Below are 19,526 nucleotides of genomic sequence, written 5' to 3' on the forward strand. Positions count from 1 at the left end.
TGCTTAGATAGAGCGCCTGTGCCTTTTTATAGACATCTGTGAGGTTCAATCCGCCCTTCCGAGGAGGGAGCGTCAACGTAACATATTTAACTTTGAAGATATTGCCTCTGGTCACAAAATGGCCCAGGGCAGACAGCATTCTATGTGCAATGCCACTGGGAAGAGGCAACACTTTGGCGACATAGTTAATCTTCGAGAGGATATAAGTGTTGACCAGTTCAATTTTTTGGAGAGCATTCAGTTTCCTCATGCTATGCAGTTGTACACATGCCCTAACTTTATGAAGTAAAGCTCTATAATTAACAGCAATGGTATTCTGTATCTTCCGCCGAAACTCAAGGCCTAAGCACTTTATACTGGTAATTTCTCGTAATCGGGTATGATTGGGTAGATTTATTCCCCGTCCAACATTCATGAGTCCGGATTTTTGCCAGTTCACCTTCGCCCCAGATACCGCCTCATATCGTTGAAGTATTTGAAGTGAGGACCGCACTTCTTGCGCGTTCACGACAAGAAAGCCGACATCATCTGCGTACGCACGGCACACAATCTTCTGGCTATTGATTTCCAATCCCTGCAAATGTGCAGTTAGCGTAGCGAGCAGAGGTTCTATGGCGATGGCAAAGAGAGCCATCGACATCGGACAGCCTTGCCTCACCGAACACTCGATATCAATAGCGCCACTGAGGCGACCATTAATTTGAATCCGCGACGTACTATTACGGATCAGATTGTCGAGTACTTGGGTGAACTGGCGCGGAAACCCCAATTCCTGCATGACGCGGAAAAGGAAACGATGGCTCACCCTGTCGAACGCTTTTGCAAAGTCTATCATGACGAGGGCGCATTTTAACTTGCAAGCCTCCGCTACGGCAATGATATCTCTGTAATCCGTGAGCGTGTGGTAAATAGATCTATCTCTACCGACACTCGTTTGATACTGTCCTGTGATTGTGGTCATGACAGTTTTGAGCCGTTGGCTCAGAACACGGGCGAATAGTTTATAATCACTATTTAATAACGTGAGAGGTCGCAGGTTAGTGAGGTCGTTACTGCACGGGGTCTTGGGCAGTAAGACAACAATTCCTTGTCGAAATTCCTGCGGAATAACGTTTTGTGGGTTCATTAGTTCTTTACATATTGCAAGGAGTTTCGATTTCATCTGCGGCCAGAAGGTTTGATATACTTCTGCAGGTATTCCATCGCAACCAGGAGATTTATTCTTCGGACTCCTTAGGATAACGTCTGTTAATTCGTCTTCTGTCACCTCTGTCATCAGCTGAGTCGCCTCTGTGGGGCTGAGTTTCCGTGATAAATTTGTCGCAAACTCCGCAAACACGGTATCATCTGTCATTTTATTGGACATCAGGTCTCGATAGTACTCTTCAATCGCACGCATAATGTCACTTTGTTTAGTAACTATTGCCCCGGTGCTGGTTCGGATGTGTGTAATGATTTTCCGACTGCCTCGTCGACTTTCACGTAACATGTGATACATGGCAGCCTCTTCTTCTTGCACCGTCTTAGGAACTCGCGCCCGAATTTGAAAACCTTCCAACTGTTTCCGTTGCAGCGTTAAAAGTTTCGCCTGAATTCTTTTGATCTTTGCAAAATTGCCGATAACGGTCGCGTCACATTTATACAACTCCCGAAGACACTGAAAGTAAAATTCCATGGTCCGTTTGTGCCACAGACTTTTCTGACGGGAGTAAAACATTAAAGTTTTCCTAATTTGTGGTTTGGCGCATTTGAGCCACCACTCGATCGCGGAGTTGTAGGATCTGAATTTGCGTTCACATGCCGTCCAGGTGGACAGGAAGGCTTCTCGACATGCAGGATCATGCAAATGTGCGATGTTGAACTTCCATAACCCTCGACCCCGGTATGTTTCCTGTTTTTGCATGTTGACGGTGCAGATATAGGCAGCATGGTCGGAAAATACAGTTGGCCATATTTCGGTGTGTAGCAGGTGTTGCGTTAAATTACGCGATATGTAAATTCTATCTAACCTACTTGCCGAATGATTGGTAACATGCGTAAAACCCACTTCCACTCCGTGCATGTGCGTCCAAGTGTCAGTGAAGCGGAGTTCTTGAATGATCTGTTCTAATTCGACACACCGATTAAAGTGAGGAGTTTGATCGATTTGACGAAGCACACAATTGAAATCGCCGCCAAAAATGACATCACTGTAGTTGGTCCCGAAGAGCGGAAGGATCTCGTGGCGAAAAAATTCTGCACGGTGTTGCCTATTACTGGACCCAGAAGGTGCGTAAATATTAATCAGTCTGATGTTATTGACAGTGACTGCTATCCCTCTGCCGGTCACCAGTTTGGCCTCACAATTTGCAACGATCCCTTCTTTTAACAGTAATGCTGTTCCAAGTTCGAAACCGTTGCCAGGGTTCACGAAAGCGTTATACCCTGCTATGTGGTCTAACCTGATCTCACTCACTTCCTGAAGCATGGCTATATCGATGTCGGCTGCGTATAACAAGTCTTGTAAGTTCTTCAGATTCAAATCACTGCGTATCTTATTGATATTGAGAGTCAGGATCTTGTAGGCCTGCAAGGTGGTCATAGATGTTTGGTACGAAAGGAGCAAACGATAGGGTGCGTCATACAGCCTTCAATTGGAGGCGCTGACCGTGTCGGTCGTTTGAGTAGCCATGGCCACGTGGACGTTGTGTCCATCAACCGCTGATACGGGGGGCAAGGAGCCGGTCGAGGGTGTGGAATCCTCCTGCATCTCTACATCAGCTTCGTTCGTTTCAAACTCGTCCGCCCAATTGGGAGAGCAAAGGGTGCCTACTGGCTCAGAAACTGGTGGATTCGTATTCTGTGGCTCAGTTTGCTGAGTGGGCGTCTCATCTGGTCCGCTGTCGTACATCGTGGGAGTCTCCGACATGGTGTCGTCTGATCGCGTTGTGTCCCGCGAGCGCGAAGGCGAGGCGGCAGCTTCTGCGGGCCCTTCTTTTAAATTCTGACCGATTAATTTAGCCTTTCCCCGCAAGCTCGGTGCTGTATCTTCCGCACCTTGGTGAGCCATCCTCCGCTTTTTATTTTTCTTCGGAGATCGATTACCACGTATTACTGTGTCGGAGTTGGGCATCGTTTCAGCGACTCGTTCAGACCTGGGAGCAGGAGCCATGGACACCTCCACCAACTCGGCACCCCGTGAGGGCTGGTCCACCGCCATCTCACTGGTCCTGTTAGTTTCATGTGTTTCAGAAGCAGCCATCTCGGACGCGACTGGCGTGTCCGGAGACGTCACATTAACGACGGAACTGGGTCCGGCAGGTTTATCGCGAATCAGTTGTATGGACGGCTCACCGCGGGCAACCGACACGTACGATGGCTGTAATGTTGACATCGCGGGAGGGCGAACACTCTCTCCGGTTGGCAGTTGAACTACACGACGCTGTAAACATTCCGCACGAACATGTCCCGTCGAGTTACATCTGGCACATGTTCTAGGTTGGCCATCATACATTACGACGGCACGGTACCCACAAACCGTGACGTACGACGGAATATGTCGTTGCAAGTCAACTTTAAGCTGCCTGACGCCATTCAGTACCGGATACTTATGCGCCGGAGACCAACGTTCGGCAAAGTTGCTCAAAACTTTGCCATACGGCGATATCGCAACGTTTATCTGGTCTGCTGGGACCTCAAACGGTAGTTCAAAAATGCGAATTGTGCGAAGTCCAAGCCCGGCGTGAGAAACAGTAACCACACCCACATTGCCATCACTATGCTTAAACTTCAAACCAGAACTAAAGGAGTCAACTAGTTTGTCACAAAACTCGGCATCTCTCATCTTGATATAAACGATGCTAGACAGAATCGACAAATGTATACCGATAATCTCATCGAGGCCAATTTTCATCACTTCTTCGAGGAAATCCTCGATTTCAAAAGATGTTGGTCGGGCAAACGTGTTATCGAACGTTAACTTCAAGGTGTCTTTCCTCATAGTATGTGCCATCACTGAATTATCATCGTCATTCCACAAACGCAAGAATAACCGCTGCTAGCGAGCGACTTACCCCGCAGAAGTAAACAAGCCAGCCGCAGCGCGGAGCACAGACAACCGCACGCCACGGCCGCTGCAGGCAGACTTGACCACTCGGCCACGACTGCCGGTGGCAGAAGCGACTCCCGACAAGTGAAACCGCCATCTTTAGAAGCAATCTGATGGCAGAAAGCGGCGTGGCCTCACTCTTTCCTGTAGGGTTTCCATTAGCCGTTACGAAAGTGTATTAATTTTCGCCCAGACGGGGACTTGAACCCAGGACCCTTTGGTTGAAAACCTAACGCTCTACCGACTCAGCTATGCGGGCCCACGCACGAGCATTATCGTACAGCTGCGTGGTGAGCGAGTGATTCGCATGTTGTAATTACTGGCTTATGGCTCCAATGGCGACTTCACCGACTTCCCACTGACGCACCGCTGACGCTAGTTTTCTGTCGTCTTAAAACGATGGACATACCTCCAAGCAGCTGCGAGATCTTAAGAAAAGAAACGCTGCACCACTGCCTTCGCCGCACTCGAATGATTCAATTGCGATTCTTAAAAAGAATTGAATGTTCGCTCTGTCCAACACTTTCGAGCACATCTGTGTACTCACGATCTCAGCGACGGCTTTCTGCAGTCCCAGCGTCAGTGCGAGGTGAACCGATGGCCACAGTAAGCAGCGGTCGTCGCGAAACTCAGTAGTCTTAAACGGAAACTTTCGTCTTGTTGAGAATGGCGTCACTGGTTTGCACCCGCATTCGCCCACGCATGTCACATGTGTGCGAAAATTTTTGCTCCTCTCTTTACGCAAAATCGCACGCAGCCGGTAGGATTCGAACCTACGCTCCCAGAGGGAATCTGATTTCGAGTCAGACGCCTTAACCACTCGGCCACGACTGCCGGTAGCGCGGCGTTGTCCCGACACATGCAAATGCTACCGTTTGAAGCACTGTGGTGTCAGAAAACGGCGTAGCTGCATTATTTTCCGTAGCGTTTCCACCGCTACCAGACGAATCGCTACCAAAGTTTTAAAATTTCCGCCCGGACAGGGACTTGAACCCTGGACCCTTAGGTTAAAAGCCTAATGCTCTACCGACTGAGCTATCCGGGCTCGCACGACGCTGTGAAACCTCCCACGATGCACAACTATACATTGACTCATGTCCTTTACTGTTGTGCAATCGTTGCATGGGGCCGTTACTAATAAAACGTCGCCTAAATGCTGTCTGCAAACTTATCGCGCTAAGCTCGTAACACACTATCGAAGACTGCTGGCACACGATGCAACAACAAATTGCACCAGTTGTTACGTCTCATACGTTGGAGCAGAGAATTGACGTGTTTTGTCGACACTCACTGGGCAATTGGAAAATTCGCAAGCATTTCGAATGCAATGTTTCCCACGTTTTCGCTCATTTCACGGTTCCGTTGAAGACGTTCTTCACCACCTGACACAGAAAAAGGAACGCAGTCGGTAGGGCTTTTTTGATTCTTTTGCTTCAAAGGGAGTTAGTTTTCTAGTGAGTTCGTCTTATGGCATGCACTAGACAACCAGAACTGCTACAGCAGAGAGTCATTTTTGTTGTCAGCTGTAGTTGCATTATCACCAACGCAGAGCAATTCCATTGGCGTCGCATCAAAACGAATACCTGCCGAAACCCGGGATCGAACCAGGGACCTTTAGATCTTCAGTCTAACGCTCTCCCAACTGAGCTATTTCGGCTGACATTGAACGTTGCTGTTTGCATGTGTTCGTTCAGCTCTGCCTCGTTGCCAATTTCACAGTCACCTTCGTCTGATAAGACACAGGGACGCTGAAAGGCGAGCAGCCGATGCAGTGAAGTCCCACACACATTTCTTCTGCTTCCATCATCGTAACAAGCAAACATGTCGACTCGACTCGTGTAATATTCACTTCGCTGACTTCACGTGACGCCGCGCTGACGCTAGAAAACCCGTGCTATGTCGATGCCAGGGGCAACTCGTGTGCAGAGAACGAGACACAAGAAGGAGTGAGCCTCTCCACCGTATGAGAGGCAGTATCTAGCAGATACACACGGTAAAACATTCGACTTGCGTTAGCTCGTAAATTGCTACACGTCATCGTCTGCAAGCTAAAAAGGACACATCCGCACTGCCCAGTGAGGCGACACTTGTACTAACACCCGGTGGGCGGCTGTGAGACGAGGAGATGAGCTGCGGCTTCTGGGCGCGACTGTAACGCTGCGCCCTGGATCAAATAACTGGTGACCCATGTGTTTAGTAGTGACGCAACTGCTAGGATGCACCTGAACGTCCATCTTTTGAGAGAGAGAAAATTTTCGCAGTCGGCAGGACTCGAACCTACGCTCCCAGAGGGAATCTGATTTCAAGTCAGACGCCTTAACCACTCGGCCACGACTGCCGGTGGCAGAAGCGACTCCCGACAAGTGAAACCGCCATCTTTAGAAGCAATCTGATGGCAGAAAGCGGCGTGGCCTCACTCTTTCCTGTAGGGTTTCCATTAGCCGTTACGAAAGTGTATTAATTTTCGCCCAGACGGGGACTTGAACCCAGGACCCTTTGGTTGAAAACCTAACGCTCTACCGACTCAGCTATGCGGGCCCACGCACGAGCATTATCGTACAGCTGCGTGGTGAGCGAGTGATTCGCATGTTGTAATTACTGGCTTATGGCTCCAATGGCGACTTCACCGACTTCCCACTGACGCACCGCTGACGCTAGTTTTCTGTCGTCTTAAAACGATGGACATACCTCCAAGCAGCTGCGAGATCTTAAGAAAAGAAACGCTGCACCACTGCCTTCGCCGCACTCGAATGATTCAATTGCGATTCTTAAAAAGAATTGAATGTTCGCTCTGTCCAACACTTTCGAGCACATCTGTGTACTCACGATCTCAGCGACGGCTTTCTGCAGTCCCAGCGTCAGTGCGAGGTGAACCGATGGCCACAGTAAGCAGCGGTCGTCGCGAAACTCAGTAGTCTTAAACGGAAACTTTCGTCTTGTTGAGAATGGCGTCACTGGTTTGCACCCGCATTCGCCCACGCATGTCACATGTGTGCGAAAATTTTTGCTCCTCTCTTTACGCAAAATCGCACGCAGCCGGTAGGATTCGAACCTACGCTCCCAGAGGGAATCTGATTTCGAGTCAGACGCCTTAACCACTCGGCCACGACTGCCGGTAGCGCGGCGTTGTCCCGACACATGCAAATGCTACCGTTTGAAGCACTGTGGTGTCAGAAAACGGCGTAGCTGCATTATTTTCCGTAGCGTTTCCACCGCTACCAGACGAATCGCTACCAAAGTTTTAAAATTTCCGCCCGGACAGGGACTTGAACCCTGGACCCTTAGGTTAAAAGCCTAATGCTCTACCGACTGAGCTATCCGGGCTCGCACGACGCTGTGAAACCTCCCACGATGCACAACTATACATTGACTCATGTCCTTTACTGTTGTGCAATCGTTGCATGGGGCCGTTACTAATAAAACGTCGCCTAAATGCTGTCTGCAAACTTATCGCGCTAAGCTCGTAACACACTATCGAAGACTGCTGGCACACGATGCAACAACAAATTGCACCAGTTGTTACGTCTCATACGTTGGAGCAGAGAATTGACGTGTTTTGTCGACACTCACTGGGCAATTGGAAAATTCGCAAGCATTTCGAATGCAATGTTTCCCACGTTTTCGCTCATTTCACGGTTCCGTTGAAGACGTTCTTCACCACCTGACACAGAAAAAGGAACGCAGTCGGTAGGGCTTTTTTGATTCTTTTGCTTCAAAGGGAGTTAGTTTTCTAGTGAGTTCGTCTTATGGCATGCACTAGACAACCAGAACTGCTACAGCAGAGAGTCATTTTTGTTGTCAGCTGTAGTTGCATTATCACCAACGCAGAGCAATTCCATTGGCGTCGCATCAAAACGAATACCTGCCGAAACCCGGGATCGAACCAGGGACCTTTAGATCTTCAGTCTAACGCTCTCCCAACTGAGCTATTTCGGCTGACATTGAACGTTGCTGTTTGCATGTGTTCGTTCAGCTCTGCCTCGTTGCCAATTTCACAGTCACCTTCGTCTGATAAGACACAGGGACGCTGAAAGGCGAGCAGCCGATGCAGTGAAGTCCCACACACATTTCTTCTGCTTCCATCATCGTAACAAGCAAACATGTCGACTCGACTCGTGTAATATTCACTTCGCTGACTTCACGTGACGCCGCGCTGACGCTAGAAAACCCGTGCTATGTCGATGCCAGGGGCAACTCGTGTGCAGAGAACGAGACACAAGAAGGAGTGAGCCTCTCCACCGTATGAGAGGCAGTATCTAGCAGATACACACGGTAAAACATTCGACTTGCGTTAGCTCGTAAATTGCTACACGTCATCGTCTGCAAGCTAAAAAGGACACATCCGCACTGCCCAGTGAGGCGACACTTGTACTAACACCCGGTGGGCGGCTGTGAGACGAGGAGATGAGCTGCGGCTTCTGGGCGCGACTGTAACGCTGCGCCCTGGATCAAATAACTGGTGACCCATGTGTTTAGTAGTGACGCAACTGCTAGGATGCACCTGAACGTCCATCTTTTGAGAGAGAGAAAATTTTCGCAGTCGGCAGGACTCGAACCTACGCTCCCAGAGGGAATCTGATTTCAAGTCAGACGCCTTAACCACTCGGCCACGACTGCCGGTGGCAGAAGCGACTCCCGACAAGTGAAACCGCCATCTTTAGAAGCAATCTGATGGCAGAAAGCGGCGTGGCCTCACTCTTTCCTGTAGGGTTTCCATTAGCCGTTACGAAAGTGTATTAATTTTCGCCCAGACGGGGACTTGAACCCAGGACCCTTTGGTTGAAAACCTAACGCTCTACCGACTCAGCTATGCGGGCCCACGCACGAGCATTATCGTACAGCTGCGTGGTGAGCGAGTGATTCGCATGTTGTAATTACTGGCTTATGGCTCCAATGGCGACTTCACCGACTTCCCACTGACGCACCGCTGACGCTAGTTTTCTGTCGTCTTAAAACGATGGACATACCTCCAAGCAGCTGCGAGATCTTAAGAAAAGAAACGCTGCACCACTGCCTTCGCCGCACTCGAATGATTCAATTGCGATTCTTAAAAAGAATTGAATGTTCGCTCTGTCCAACACTTTCGAGCACATCTGTGTACTCACGATCTCAGCGACGGCTTTCTGCAGTCCCAGCGTCAGTGCGAGGTGAACCGATGGCCACAGTAAGCAGCGGTCGTCGCGAAACTCAGTAGTCTTAAACGGAAACTTTCGTCTTGTTGAGAATGGCGTCACTGGTTTGCACCCGCATTCGCCCACGCATGTCACATGTGTGCGAAAATTTTTGCTCCTCTCTTTACGCAAAATCGCACGCAGCCGGTAGGATTCGAACCTACGCTCCCAGAGGGAATCTGATTTCGAGTCAGACGCCTTAACCACTCGGCCACGACTGCCGGTAGCGCGGCGTTGTCCCGACACATGCAAATGCTACCGTTTGAAGCACTGTGGTGTCAGAAAACGGCGTAGCTGCATTATTTTCCGTAGCGTTTCCACCGCTACCAGACGAATCGCTACCAAAGTTTTAAAATTTCCGCCCGGACAGGGACTTGAACCCTGGACCCTTAGGTTAAAAGCCTAATGCTCTACCGACTGAGCTATCCGGGCTCGCACGACGCTGTGAAACCTCCCACGATGCACAACTATACATTGACTCATGTCCTTTACTGTTGTGCAATCGTTGCATGGGGCCGTTACTAATAAAACGTCGCCTAAATGCTGTCTGCAAACTTATCGCGCTAAGCTCGTAACACACTATCGAAGACTGCTGGCACACGATGCAACAACAAATTGCACCAGTTGTTACGTCTCATACGTTGGAGCAGAGAATTGACGTGTTTTGTCGACACTCACTGGGCAATTGGAAAATTCGCAAGCATTTCGAATGCAATGTTTCCCACGTTTTCGCTCATTTCACGGTTCCGTTGAAGACGTTCTTCACCACCTGACACAGAAAAAGGAACGCAGTCGGTAGGGCTTTTTTGATTCTTTTGCTTCAAAGGGAGTTAGTTTTCTAGTGAGTTCGTCTTATGGCATGCACTAGACAACCAGAACTGCTACAGCAGAGAGTCATTTTTGTTGTCAGCTGTAGTTGCATTATCACCAACGCAGAGCAATTCCATTGGCGTCGCATCAAAACGAATACCTGCCGAAACCCGGGATCGAACCAGGGACCTTTAGATCTTCAGTCTAACGCTCTCCCAACTGAGCTATTTCGGCTGACATTGAACGTTGCTGTTTGCATGTGTTCGTTCAGCTCTGCCTCGTTGCCAATTTCACAGTCACCTTCGTCTGATAAGACACAGGGACGCTGAAAGGCGAGCAGCCGATGCAGTGAAGTCCCACACACATTTCTTCTGCTTCCATCATCGTAACAAGCAAACATGTCGACTCGACTCGTGTAATATTCACTTCGCTGACTTCACGTGACGCCGCGCTGACGCTAGAAAACCCGTGCTATGTCGATGCCAGGGGCAACTCGTGTGCAGAGAACGAGACACAAGAAGGAGTGAGCCTCTCCACCGTATGAGAGGCAGTATCTAGCAGATACACACGGTAAAACATTCGACTTGCGTTAGCTCGTAAATTGCTACACGTCATCGTCTGCAAGCTAAAAAGGACACATCCGCACTGCCCAGTGAGGCGACACTTGTACTAACACCCGGTGGGCGGCTGTGAGACGAGGAGATGAGCTGCGGCTTCTGGGCGCGACTGTAACGCTGCGCCCTGGATCAAATAACTGGTGACCCATGTGTTTAGTAGTGACGCAACTGCTAGGATGCACCTGAACGTCCATCTTTTGAGAGAGAGAAAATTTTCGCAGTCGGCAGGACTCGAACCTACGCTCCCAGAGGGAATCTGATTTCAAGTCAGACGCCTTAACCACTCGGCCACGACTGCCGGTGGCAGAAGCGACTCCCGACAAGTGAAACCGCCATCTTTAGAAGCAATCTGATGGCAGAAAGCGGCGTGGCCTCACTCTTTCCTGTAGGGTTTCCATTAGCCGTTACGAAAGTGTATTAATTTTCGCCCAGACGGGGACTTGAACCCAGGACCCTTTGGTTGAAAACCTAACGCTCTACCGACTCAGCTATGCGGGCCCACGCACGAGCATTATCGTACAGCTGCGTGGTGAGCGAGTGATTCGCATGTTGTAATTACTGGCTTATGGCTCCAATGGCGACTTCACCGACTTCCCACTGACGCACCGCTGACGCTAGTTTTCTGTCGTCTTAAAACGATGGACATACCTCCAAGCAGCTGCGAGATCTTAAGAAAAGAAACGCTGCACCACTGCCTTCGCCGCACTCGAATGATTCAATTGCGATTCTTAAAAAGAATTGAATGTTCGCTCTGTCCAACACTTTCGAGCACATCTGTGTACTCACGATCTCAGCGACGGCTTTCTGCAGTCCCAGCGTCAGTGCGAGGTGAACCGATGGCCACAGTAAGCAGCGGTCGTCGCGAAACTCAGTAGTCTTAAACGGAAACTTTCGTCTTGTTGAGAATGGCGTCACTGGTTTGCACCCGCATTCGCCCACGCATGTCACATGTGTGCGAAAATTTTTGCTCCTCTCTTTACGCAAAATCGCACGCAGCCGGTAGGATTCGAACCTACGCTCCCAGAGGGAATCTGATTTCGAGTCAGACGCCTTAACCACTCGGCCACGACTGCCGGTAGCGCGGCGTTGTCCCGACACATGCAAATGCTACCGTTTGAAGCACTGTGGTGTCAGAAAACGGCGTAGCTGCATTATTTTCCGTAGCGTTTCCACCGCTACCAGACGAATCGCTACCAAAGTTTTAAAATTTCCGCCCGGACAGGGACTTGAACCCTGGACCCTTAGGTTAAAAGCCTAATGCTCTACCGACTGAGCTATCCGGGCTCGCACGACGCTGTGAAACCTCCCACGATGCACAACTATACATTGACTCATGTCCTTTACTGTTGTGCAATCGTTGCATGGGGCCGTTACTAATAAAACGTCGCCTAAATGCTGTCTGCAAACTTATCGCGCTAAGCTCGTAACACACTATCGAAGACTGCTGGCACACGATGCAACAACAAATTGCACCAGTTGTTACGTCTCATACGTTGGAGCAGAGAATTGACGTGTTTTGTCGACACTCACTGGGCAATTGGAAAATTCGCAAGCATTTCGAATGCAATGTTTCCCACGTTTTCGCTCATTTCACGGTTCCGTTGAAGACGTTCTTCACCACCTGACACAGAAAAAGGAACGCAGTCGGTAGGGCTTTTTTGATTCTTTTGCTTCAAAGGGAGTTAGTTTTCTAGTGAGTTCGTCTTATGGCATGCACTAGACAACCAGAACTGCTACAGCAGAGAGTCATTTTTGTTGTCAGCTGTAGTTGCATTATCACCAACGCAGAGCAATTCCATTGGCGTCGCATCAAAACGAATACCTGCCGAAACCCGGGATCGAACCAGGGACCTTTAGATCTTCAGTCTAACGCTCTCCCAACTGAGCTATTTCGGCTGACATTGAACGTTGCTGTTTGCATGTGTTCGTTCAGCTCTGCCTCGTTGCCAATTTCACAGTCACCTTCGTCTGATAAGACACAGGGACGCTGAAAGGCGAGCAGCCGATGCAGTGAAGTCCCACACACATTTCTTCTGCTTCCATCATCGTAACAAGCAAACATGTCGACTCGACTCGTGTAATATTCACTTCGCTGACTTCACGTGACGCCGCGCTGACGCTAGAAAACCCGTGCTATGTCGATGCCAGGGGCAACTCGTGTGCAGAGAACGAGACACAAGAAGGAGTGAGCCTCTCCACCGTATGAGAGGCAGTATCTAGCAGATACACACGGTAAAACATTCGACTTGCGTTAGCTCGTAAATTGCTACACGTCATCGTCTGCAAGCTAAAAAGGACACATCCGCACTGCCCAGTGAGGCGACACTTGTACTAACACCCGGTGGGCGGCTGTGAGACGAGGAGATGAGCTGCGGCTTCTGGGCGCGACTGTAACGCTGCGCCCCTGGATCAAATAACTGGTGACCCATGTGTTTAGTAGTGACGCAACTGCTAGGATGCACCTGAACGTCCATCTTTTGAGAGAGAGAAAATTTTCGCAGTCGGCAGGACTCGAACCTACGCTCCCAGAGGGAATCTGATTTCAAGTCAGACGCCTTAACCACTCGGCCACGACTGCCGGTGGCAGAAGCGACTCCCGACAAGTGAAACCGCCATCTTTAGAAGCAATCTGATGGCAGAAAGCGGCGTGGCCTCACTCTTTCCTGTAGGGTTTCCATTAGCCGTTACGAAAGTGTATTAATTTTCGCCCAGACGGGGACTTGAACCCAGGACCCTTTGGTTGAAAACCTAACGCTCTACCGACTCAGCTATGCGGGCCCACGCACGAGCATTATCGTACAGCTGCGTGGTGAGCGAGTGATTCGCATGTTGTAATTACTGGCTTATGGCTCCAATGGCGACTTCACCGACTTCCCACTGACGCACCGCTGACGCTAGTTTTCTGTCGTCTTAAAACGATGGACATACCTCCAAGCAGCTGCGAGATCTTAAGAAAAGAAACGCTGCACCACTGCCTTCGCCGCACTCGAATGATTCAATTGCGATTCTTAAAAGAATTGAATGTTCGCTCTGTCCAACACTTTCGAGCACATCTGTGTACTCACGATCTCAGCGACGGCTTTCTGCAGTCCCAGCGTCAGTGCGAGGTGAACCGATGGCCACAGTAAGCAGCGGTCGTCGCGAAACTCAGTAGTCTTAAACGGAAACTTTCGTCTTGTTGAGAATGGCGTCACTGGTTTGCACCCGCATTCGCCCACGCATGTCACATGTGTGCGAAAATTTTTGCTCCTCTCTTTACGCAAAATCGCACGCAGCCGGTAGGATTCGAACCTACGCTCCCAGAGGGAATCTGATTTCGAGTCAGACGCCTTAACCACTCGGCCACGACTGCCGGTAGCGCGGCGTTGTCCCGACACATGCAAATGCTACCGTTTGAAGCACTGTGGTGTCAGAAAACGGCGTAGCTGCATTATTTTCCGTAGCGTTTCCACCGCTACCAGACGAATCGCTACCAAAGTTTTAAAATTTCCGCCCGGACAGGGACTTGAACCCTGGACCCTTAGGTTAAAAGCCTAATGCTCTACCGACTGAGCTATCCGGGCTCGCACGACGCTGTGAAACCTCCCACGATGCACAACTATACATTGACTCATGTCCTTTACTGTTGTGCAATCGTTGCATGGGGCCGTTACTAATAAAACGTCGCCTAAATGCTGTCTGCAAACTTATCGCGCTAAGCTCGTAACACACTATCGAAGACTGCTGGCACACGATGCAACAACAAATTGCACCAGTTGTTACGTCTCATACGTTGGAGCAGAGAATTGACGTGTTTTGTCGACACTCACTGGGCAATTGGAAAATTCGCAAGCATTTCGAATGCAATGTTTCCCACGTTTTCGCTCATTTCACGGTTCCGTTGAAGACGTTCTTCACCACCTGACACAGAAAAAGGAACGCAGTCGGTAGGGCTTTTTTGATTCTTTTGCTTCAAAGGGAGTTAGTTTTCTAGTGAGTTCGTCTTATGGCATGCACTAGACAACCAGAACTGCTACAGCAGAGAGTCATTTTTGTTGTCAGCTGTAGTTGCATTATCACCAACGCAGAGCAATTCCATTGGCGTCGCATCAAAACGAATACCTGCCGAAACCCGGGATCGAACCAGGGACCTTTAGATCTTCAGTCTCACGCTCTCCCAACTGAGCTATTTCGGCTGACATTGAACGTTGCTGTTTGCATGTGTTCGTTCAGCTCTGCCTCGTTGCCAATTTCACAGTCACCTTCGTCTGATAAGACACAGGGACGCTGAAAGGCGAGCAGCCGATGCAGTGAAGTCCCACACACATTTCTTCTGCTTCCATCATCGTAACAAGCAAACATGTCGACTCGACTCGTGTAATATTCACTTCGCTGACTTCACGTGACGCCGCGCTGACGCTAGAAAACCCGTGCTATGTCGATGCCAGGGGCAACTCGTGTGCAGAGAACGAGACACAAGAAGGAGTGAGCCTCTCCACCGTATGAGAGGCAGTATCTAGCAGATACACACGGTAAAACATTCGACTTGCGTTAGCTCGTAAATTGCTACACGTCATCGTCTGCAAGCTAAAAAGGACACATCCGCACTGCCCAGTGAGGCGACACTTGTACTAACACCCGGTGGGCGGCTGTGAGACGAGGAGATGAGCTGCGGCTTCTGGGCGCGACTGTAACGCTGCGCCCTGGATCAAATAACTGGTGACCCATGTGTTTAGTAGTGACGCAACTGCTAGGATGCACCTGAACGTCCATCTTTTGAGAGAGAGAAAATTTTCGCAGTCGGCAGGACTCGAACCTACGCTCCCAGAGGGAATCTGATTTCAAGTCAGACGCCTTAACCACTCGGCCACGACTGCCGGTGGCAGAAGCGACTCCCGACAAGTGAAACCGCCATCTTTAGAAGCAATCTGATGGCAGAAAGCGGCGTGGCCTCACTCTTTCCTGTAGGGTTTCCATTAGCCGTTACGAAAGTGTATTAATTTTCGCCCAGACGGGGACTTGAACCCAGGACCCTTTGGTTGAAAACCTAACGCTCTACCGACTCAGCTATGCGGGCCCACGCACGAGCATTATCGTACAGCTGCGTGGTGAGCGAGTGATTCGCATGTTGTAATTACTGGCTTATGGCTCCAATGGCGACTTCACCGACTTCCCACTGACGCACCGCTGACGCTAGTTTTCTGTCGTCTTAAAACGATGGACATACCTCCAAGCAGCTGCGAGATCTTAAGAAAAGAAACGCTGCACCACTGCCTTCGCCGCACTCGAATGATTCAATTGCGATTCTTAAAAAGAATTGAATGTTCGCTCTGTCCAACACTTTCGAGCACATCTGTGTACTCACGATCTCAGCGACGGCTTTCTGCAGTCCCAGCGTCAGTGCGAGGTGAACCGATGGCCACAGTAAGCAGCGGTCGTCGCGAAACTCAGTAGTCTTAAACGGAAACTTTCGTCTTGTTGAGAATGGCGTCACTGGTTTGCACCCGCATTCGCCCACGCATGTCACATGTGTGCGAAAATTTTTGCTCCTCTCTTACGCAAAATCGCACGCAGCCGGTAGGATTCGAACCTACGCTCCCAGAGGGAATCTGATTTCGAGTCAGACGCCTTAACCACTCGGCCACGACTGCCGGTAGCGCGGCGTTGTCCCGACACATGCAAATGCTACCGTTTGAAGCACTGTGGTGTCAGAAAACGGCGTAGCTGCATTATTTTCCGTAGCGTTTCCACCGCTACCAGACGAATCGCTACCAAAGTTTTAAAATTTCCGCCCGGACAGGGACTTGAACCCTGGACCCTTAGGTTAAAAGCCTAATGCTCTACCGACTGAGCTATCCGGGCTCGCACGACGCTGTGAAACCTCCCACGATGCACAACTATACATTGACTCATGTCCTTTACTGTTGTGCAATCGTTGCATGGGGCCGTTACTAATAAAACGTCGCCTAAATGCTGTCTGCAAACTTATCGCGCTAAGCTCGTAACACACTATCGAAGACTGCTGGCACACGATGCAACAACAAATTGCACCAGTTGTTACGTCTCATACGTTGGAGCAGAGAATTGACGTGTTTTGTCGACACTCACTGGGCAATTGGAAAATTCGCAAGCATTTCGAATGCAATGTTTCCCACGTTTTCGCTCATTTCACGGTTCCGTTGAAGACGTTCTTCACCACCTGACACAGAAAAAGGAACGCAGTCGGTAGGGCTTTTTTGATTCTTTTGCTTCAAAGGAGTTAGTTTTCTAGTGAGTTCGTCTTATGGCATGCACTAGACAACCAGAACTGCTACAGCAGAGAGTCATTTTTGTTGTCAGCTGTAGTTGCATTATCACCAACGCAGAGCAATTCCATTGGCGTCGCATCAAAACGAATACCTGCCGAAACCCGGGATCGAACCAGGGACCTTTAGATCTTCAGTCTAACGCTCTCCCAACTGAGCTATTTCGGCTGACATTGAACGTTGCTGTTTGCATGTGTTCGTTCAGCTCTGCCTCGTTGCCAATTTCACAGTCACCTTCGTCTGATAAGACACAGGGACGCTGAAAGGCGAGCAGCCGATGCAGTGAAGTCCCACACACATTTCTTCTGCTTCCATCATCGTAACAAGCAAACATGTCGACTCGACTCGTGTAATATTCACTTCGCTGACTTCACGTGACGCCGCGCTGACGCTAGAAAACCCGTGCTATGTCGATGCCAGGGGCAACTCGTGTGCAGAGAACGAGACACAAGAAGGAGTGAGCCTCTCCACCGTATGAGAGGCAGTATCTAGCAGATACACACGGTAAAACATTCGACTTGCGTTAGCTCGTAAATTGCTACACGTCATCGTCTGCAAGCTAAAAAGGACACATCCGCACTGCCCAGTGAGGCGACACTTGTACTAACACCCGGTGGGCGGCTGTGAGACGAGGAGATGAGCTGCGGCTTCTGGGCGCGACTGTAACGCTGCGCCCTGGATCAAATAACTGGTGACCCATGTGTTTAGTAGTGACGCAACTGCTAGGATGCACCTGAACGTCCATCTTTTGAGAGAGAGAAAATTTTCGCAGTCGGCAGGACTCGAACCTACGCTCCCAGAGGGAATCTGATTTCAAGTCAGACGCCTTAACCACTCGGCCACGACTGCCGGTGGCAGAAGCGACTCCCGACAAGTGAAACCGCCATCTTTAGAAGCAATCTGATGGCAGAAAGCGGCGTGGCCTCACTCTTTCCTGTAGGGTTTCCATTAGCCGTTACGAAAGTGTATTAATTTTCGCCCAGACGGGGACTTGAACCCAGGACCCTTTGGTTGAAAACCTAACGCTCTACCGACTCAGCTATGCGGGCCCACGCACGAGCATTATCGTACAGCTGCGTGGTGAGCGAGTGATTCGCATGTTGTAATTACTGGCTTATGGCTCCAATGGCGACTTCACCGACTTCCCACTGACGCACCGCTGACGCTAGTTTTCTGTCGTCTTAAAACGATGGACATACCTCCAAGCAGCTGCGAGATCTTAAGAAAAGAAACGCTGCACCACTGCCTTCGCCGCACTCGAATGATTCAATTGCGATTCTTAAAAAGAATTGAATGTTCGCTCTGTCCAACACTTTCGAGCACATCTGTGTACTCACGATCTCAGCGACGGCTTTCTGCAGTCCCAGCGTCAGTGCGAGGTGAACCGATGGCCACAGTAAGCAGCGGTCGTCGCGAAACTCAGTAGTCTTAAACGGAAACTTTCGTCTTGTTGAGAATGGCGTCACTGGTTTGCACCCGCATTCGCCCACGCATGTCACATGTGTGCGAAAATTTTTGCTCCTCTCTTTACGCAAAATCGCACGCAGCCGGTAGGATTCGAACCTACGCTCCCAGAGGGAATCTGATTTCGAGTCAGACGCCTTAACCACTCGGCCACGACTGCCGGTAGCGCGGCGTTGTCCCGACACATGCAAATGCTACCGTTTGAAGCACTGTGGTGTCAGAAAACGGCGTAGCTGCATTATTTTCCGTAGCGTTTCCACCGCTACCAGACGAATCGCTACCAAAGTTTTAAAATTTCCGCCCGGACAGGGACTTGAACCCTGGACCCTTAGGTTAAAAGCCTAATGCTCTACCGACTGAGCTATCCGGCTCGCACGACGCTGTGAAACCTCCCACGATGCACAACTATACATTGACTCATGTCCTTTACTGTTGTGCAATCGTTGCATGGGGCCGTTACTAATAAAACGTCGCCTAAATGCTGTCTGCAAACTTATCGCGCTAAGCTCGTAACACACTATCGAAGACTGCTGGCACACGATGCAACAACAAATTGCACCAGTTGTTACGTCTCATACGTTGGAGCAGAGAATTGACGTGTTTTGTCGACACTCACTGGGCAATTGGAAAATTCGCAAGCATTTCGAATGCAATGTTTCCCACGTTTTCGCTCATTTCACGGTTCCGTTGAAGACGTTCTTCACCACCTGACACAGAAAAAGGAACGCAGTCGGTAGGGCTTTTTTGATTCTTTTGCTTCAAAGGGAGTTAGTTTTCTAGTGAGTTCGTCTTATGGCATGCACTAGACAACCAGAACTGCTACAGCAGAGAGTCATTTTTGTTGTCAGCTGTAGTTGCATTATCACCAACGCAGAGCAATTCCATTGGCGTCGCATCAAAACGAATACCTGCCGAAACCCGGGATCGAACCAGGGACCTTTAGATCTTCAGTCTAACGCTCTCCCAACTGAGCTATTTCGGCTGACATTGAACGTTGCTGTTTGCATGTGTTCGTTCAGCTCTGCCTCGTTGCCAATTTCACAGTCACCTTCGTCTGATAAGACACAGGGACGCTGAAAGGCGAGCAGCCGAT

General features: G+C 49.8%; 27 non-coding genes across 27 annotated transcripts; all 27 read right to left on the reverse strand.

Annotated features, from left to right (window-relative positions):
- Nucleotides 1-4,839: 4,839 nt before the first annotated feature.
- Trnas-cga lies at nucleotides 4,840-4,921 on the reverse strand. The gene has a single exon. It is a non-coding gene; the product is annotated as a tRNA-Ser (tRNA).
- A 138-nt stretch (nucleotides 4,922-5,059) lies between these two features.
- Trnak-uuu lies at nucleotides 5,060-5,132 on the reverse strand. Its single transcript has one exon. It is a non-coding gene; the product is annotated as a tRNA-Lys (tRNA).
- Nucleotides 5,133-5,671: 539 nt separating this feature from the next.
- Nucleotides 5,672-5,744, reverse strand: Trnaf-gaa. Its single transcript has one exon. It is a non-coding gene; the product is annotated as a tRNA-Phe (tRNA).
- A 599-nt stretch (nucleotides 5,745-6,343) lies between these two features.
- On the reverse strand, nucleotides 6,344-6,425 carry Trnas-uga. The gene has a single exon. It is a non-coding gene; the product is annotated as a tRNA-Ser (tRNA).
- Nucleotides 6,426-7,118: 693 nt separating this feature from the next.
- On the reverse strand, nucleotides 7,119-7,200 carry Trnas-cga. Its single transcript has one exon. It is a non-coding gene; the product is annotated as a tRNA-Ser (tRNA).
- Nucleotides 7,201-7,338: 138 nt separating this feature from the next.
- Nucleotides 7,339-7,411, reverse strand: Trnak-uuu. Its single transcript has one exon. It is a non-coding gene; the product is annotated as a tRNA-Lys (tRNA).
- A 539-nt stretch (nucleotides 7,412-7,950) lies between these two features.
- Nucleotides 7,951-8,023, reverse strand: Trnaf-gaa. The gene has a single exon. It is a non-coding gene; the product is annotated as a tRNA-Phe (tRNA).
- Nucleotides 8,024-8,622: 599 nt separating this feature from the next.
- Trnas-uga lies at nucleotides 8,623-8,704 on the reverse strand. Its single transcript has one exon. It is a non-coding gene; the product is annotated as a tRNA-Ser (tRNA).
- A 693-nt stretch (nucleotides 8,705-9,397) lies between these two features.
- Trnas-cga lies at nucleotides 9,398-9,479 on the reverse strand. Its single transcript has one exon. It is a non-coding gene; the product is annotated as a tRNA-Ser (tRNA).
- Nucleotides 9,480-9,617: 138 nt separating this feature from the next.
- On the reverse strand, nucleotides 9,618-9,690 carry Trnak-uuu. Its single transcript has one exon. It is a non-coding gene; the product is annotated as a tRNA-Lys (tRNA).
- A 539-nt stretch (nucleotides 9,691-10,229) lies between these two features.
- On the reverse strand, nucleotides 10,230-10,302 carry Trnaf-gaa. The gene has a single exon. It is a non-coding gene; the product is annotated as a tRNA-Phe (tRNA).
- Nucleotides 10,303-10,901: 599 nt separating this feature from the next.
- On the reverse strand, nucleotides 10,902-10,983 carry Trnas-uga. Its single transcript has one exon. It is a non-coding gene; the product is annotated as a tRNA-Ser (tRNA).
- Nucleotides 10,984-11,676: 693 nt separating this feature from the next.
- Trnas-cga lies at nucleotides 11,677-11,758 on the reverse strand. Its single transcript has one exon. It is a non-coding gene; the product is annotated as a tRNA-Ser (tRNA).
- Nucleotides 11,759-11,896: 138 nt separating this feature from the next.
- Trnak-uuu lies at nucleotides 11,897-11,969 on the reverse strand. The gene has a single exon. It is a non-coding gene; the product is annotated as a tRNA-Lys (tRNA).
- A 539-nt stretch (nucleotides 11,970-12,508) lies between these two features.
- On the reverse strand, nucleotides 12,509-12,581 carry Trnaf-gaa. The gene has a single exon. It is a non-coding gene; the product is annotated as a tRNA-Phe (tRNA).
- Nucleotides 12,582-13,181: 600 nt separating this feature from the next.
- On the reverse strand, nucleotides 13,182-13,263 carry Trnas-uga. Its single transcript has one exon. It is a non-coding gene; the product is annotated as a tRNA-Ser (tRNA).
- Nucleotides 13,264-13,955: 692 nt separating this feature from the next.
- On the reverse strand, nucleotides 13,956-14,037 carry Trnas-cga. Its single transcript has one exon. It is a non-coding gene; the product is annotated as a tRNA-Ser (tRNA).
- Nucleotides 14,038-14,175: 138 nt separating this feature from the next.
- Trnak-uuu lies at nucleotides 14,176-14,248 on the reverse strand. The gene has a single exon. It is a non-coding gene; the product is annotated as a tRNA-Lys (tRNA).
- Nucleotides 14,249-14,787: 539 nt separating this feature from the next.
- On the reverse strand, nucleotides 14,788-14,860 carry Trnaf-gaa. The gene has a single exon. It is a non-coding gene; the product is annotated as a tRNA-Phe (tRNA).
- A 599-nt stretch (nucleotides 14,861-15,459) lies between these two features.
- On the reverse strand, nucleotides 15,460-15,541 carry Trnas-uga. The gene has a single exon. It is a non-coding gene; the product is annotated as a tRNA-Ser (tRNA).
- Nucleotides 15,542-16,233: 692 nt separating this feature from the next.
- Nucleotides 16,234-16,315, reverse strand: Trnas-cga. Its single transcript has one exon. It is a non-coding gene; the product is annotated as a tRNA-Ser (tRNA).
- Nucleotides 16,316-16,453: 138 nt separating this feature from the next.
- On the reverse strand, nucleotides 16,454-16,526 carry Trnak-uuu. Its single transcript has one exon. It is a non-coding gene; the product is annotated as a tRNA-Lys (tRNA).
- A 538-nt stretch (nucleotides 16,527-17,064) lies between these two features.
- Trnaf-gaa lies at nucleotides 17,065-17,137 on the reverse strand. The gene has a single exon. It is a non-coding gene; the product is annotated as a tRNA-Phe (tRNA).
- Nucleotides 17,138-17,736: 599 nt separating this feature from the next.
- Nucleotides 17,737-17,818, reverse strand: Trnas-uga. The gene has a single exon. It is a non-coding gene; the product is annotated as a tRNA-Ser (tRNA).
- Nucleotides 17,819-18,511: 693 nt separating this feature from the next.
- On the reverse strand, nucleotides 18,512-18,593 carry Trnas-cga. The gene has a single exon. It is a non-coding gene; the product is annotated as a tRNA-Ser (tRNA).
- Nucleotides 18,594-18,731: 138 nt separating this feature from the next.
- Trnak-uuu lies at nucleotides 18,732-18,804 on the reverse strand. Its single transcript has one exon. It is a non-coding gene; the product is annotated as a tRNA-Lys (tRNA).
- Nucleotides 18,805-19,342: 538 nt separating this feature from the next.
- On the reverse strand, nucleotides 19,343-19,415 carry Trnaf-gaa. The gene has a single exon. It is a non-coding gene; the product is annotated as a tRNA-Phe (tRNA).
- Between the last annotated feature and the right edge of the window lie 111 nt (nucleotides 19,416-19,526).

Source organism: Schistocerca piceifrons, unplaced genomic scaffold, assembly GCF_021461385.2.
Source record: "Schistocerca piceifrons isolate TAMUIC-IGC-003096 unplaced genomic scaffold, iqSchPice1.1 HiC_scaffold_1013, whole genome shotgun sequence".
NCBI lineage: Eukaryota > Metazoa > Arthropoda > Insecta > Orthoptera > Acrididae > Schistocerca > Schistocerca piceifrons.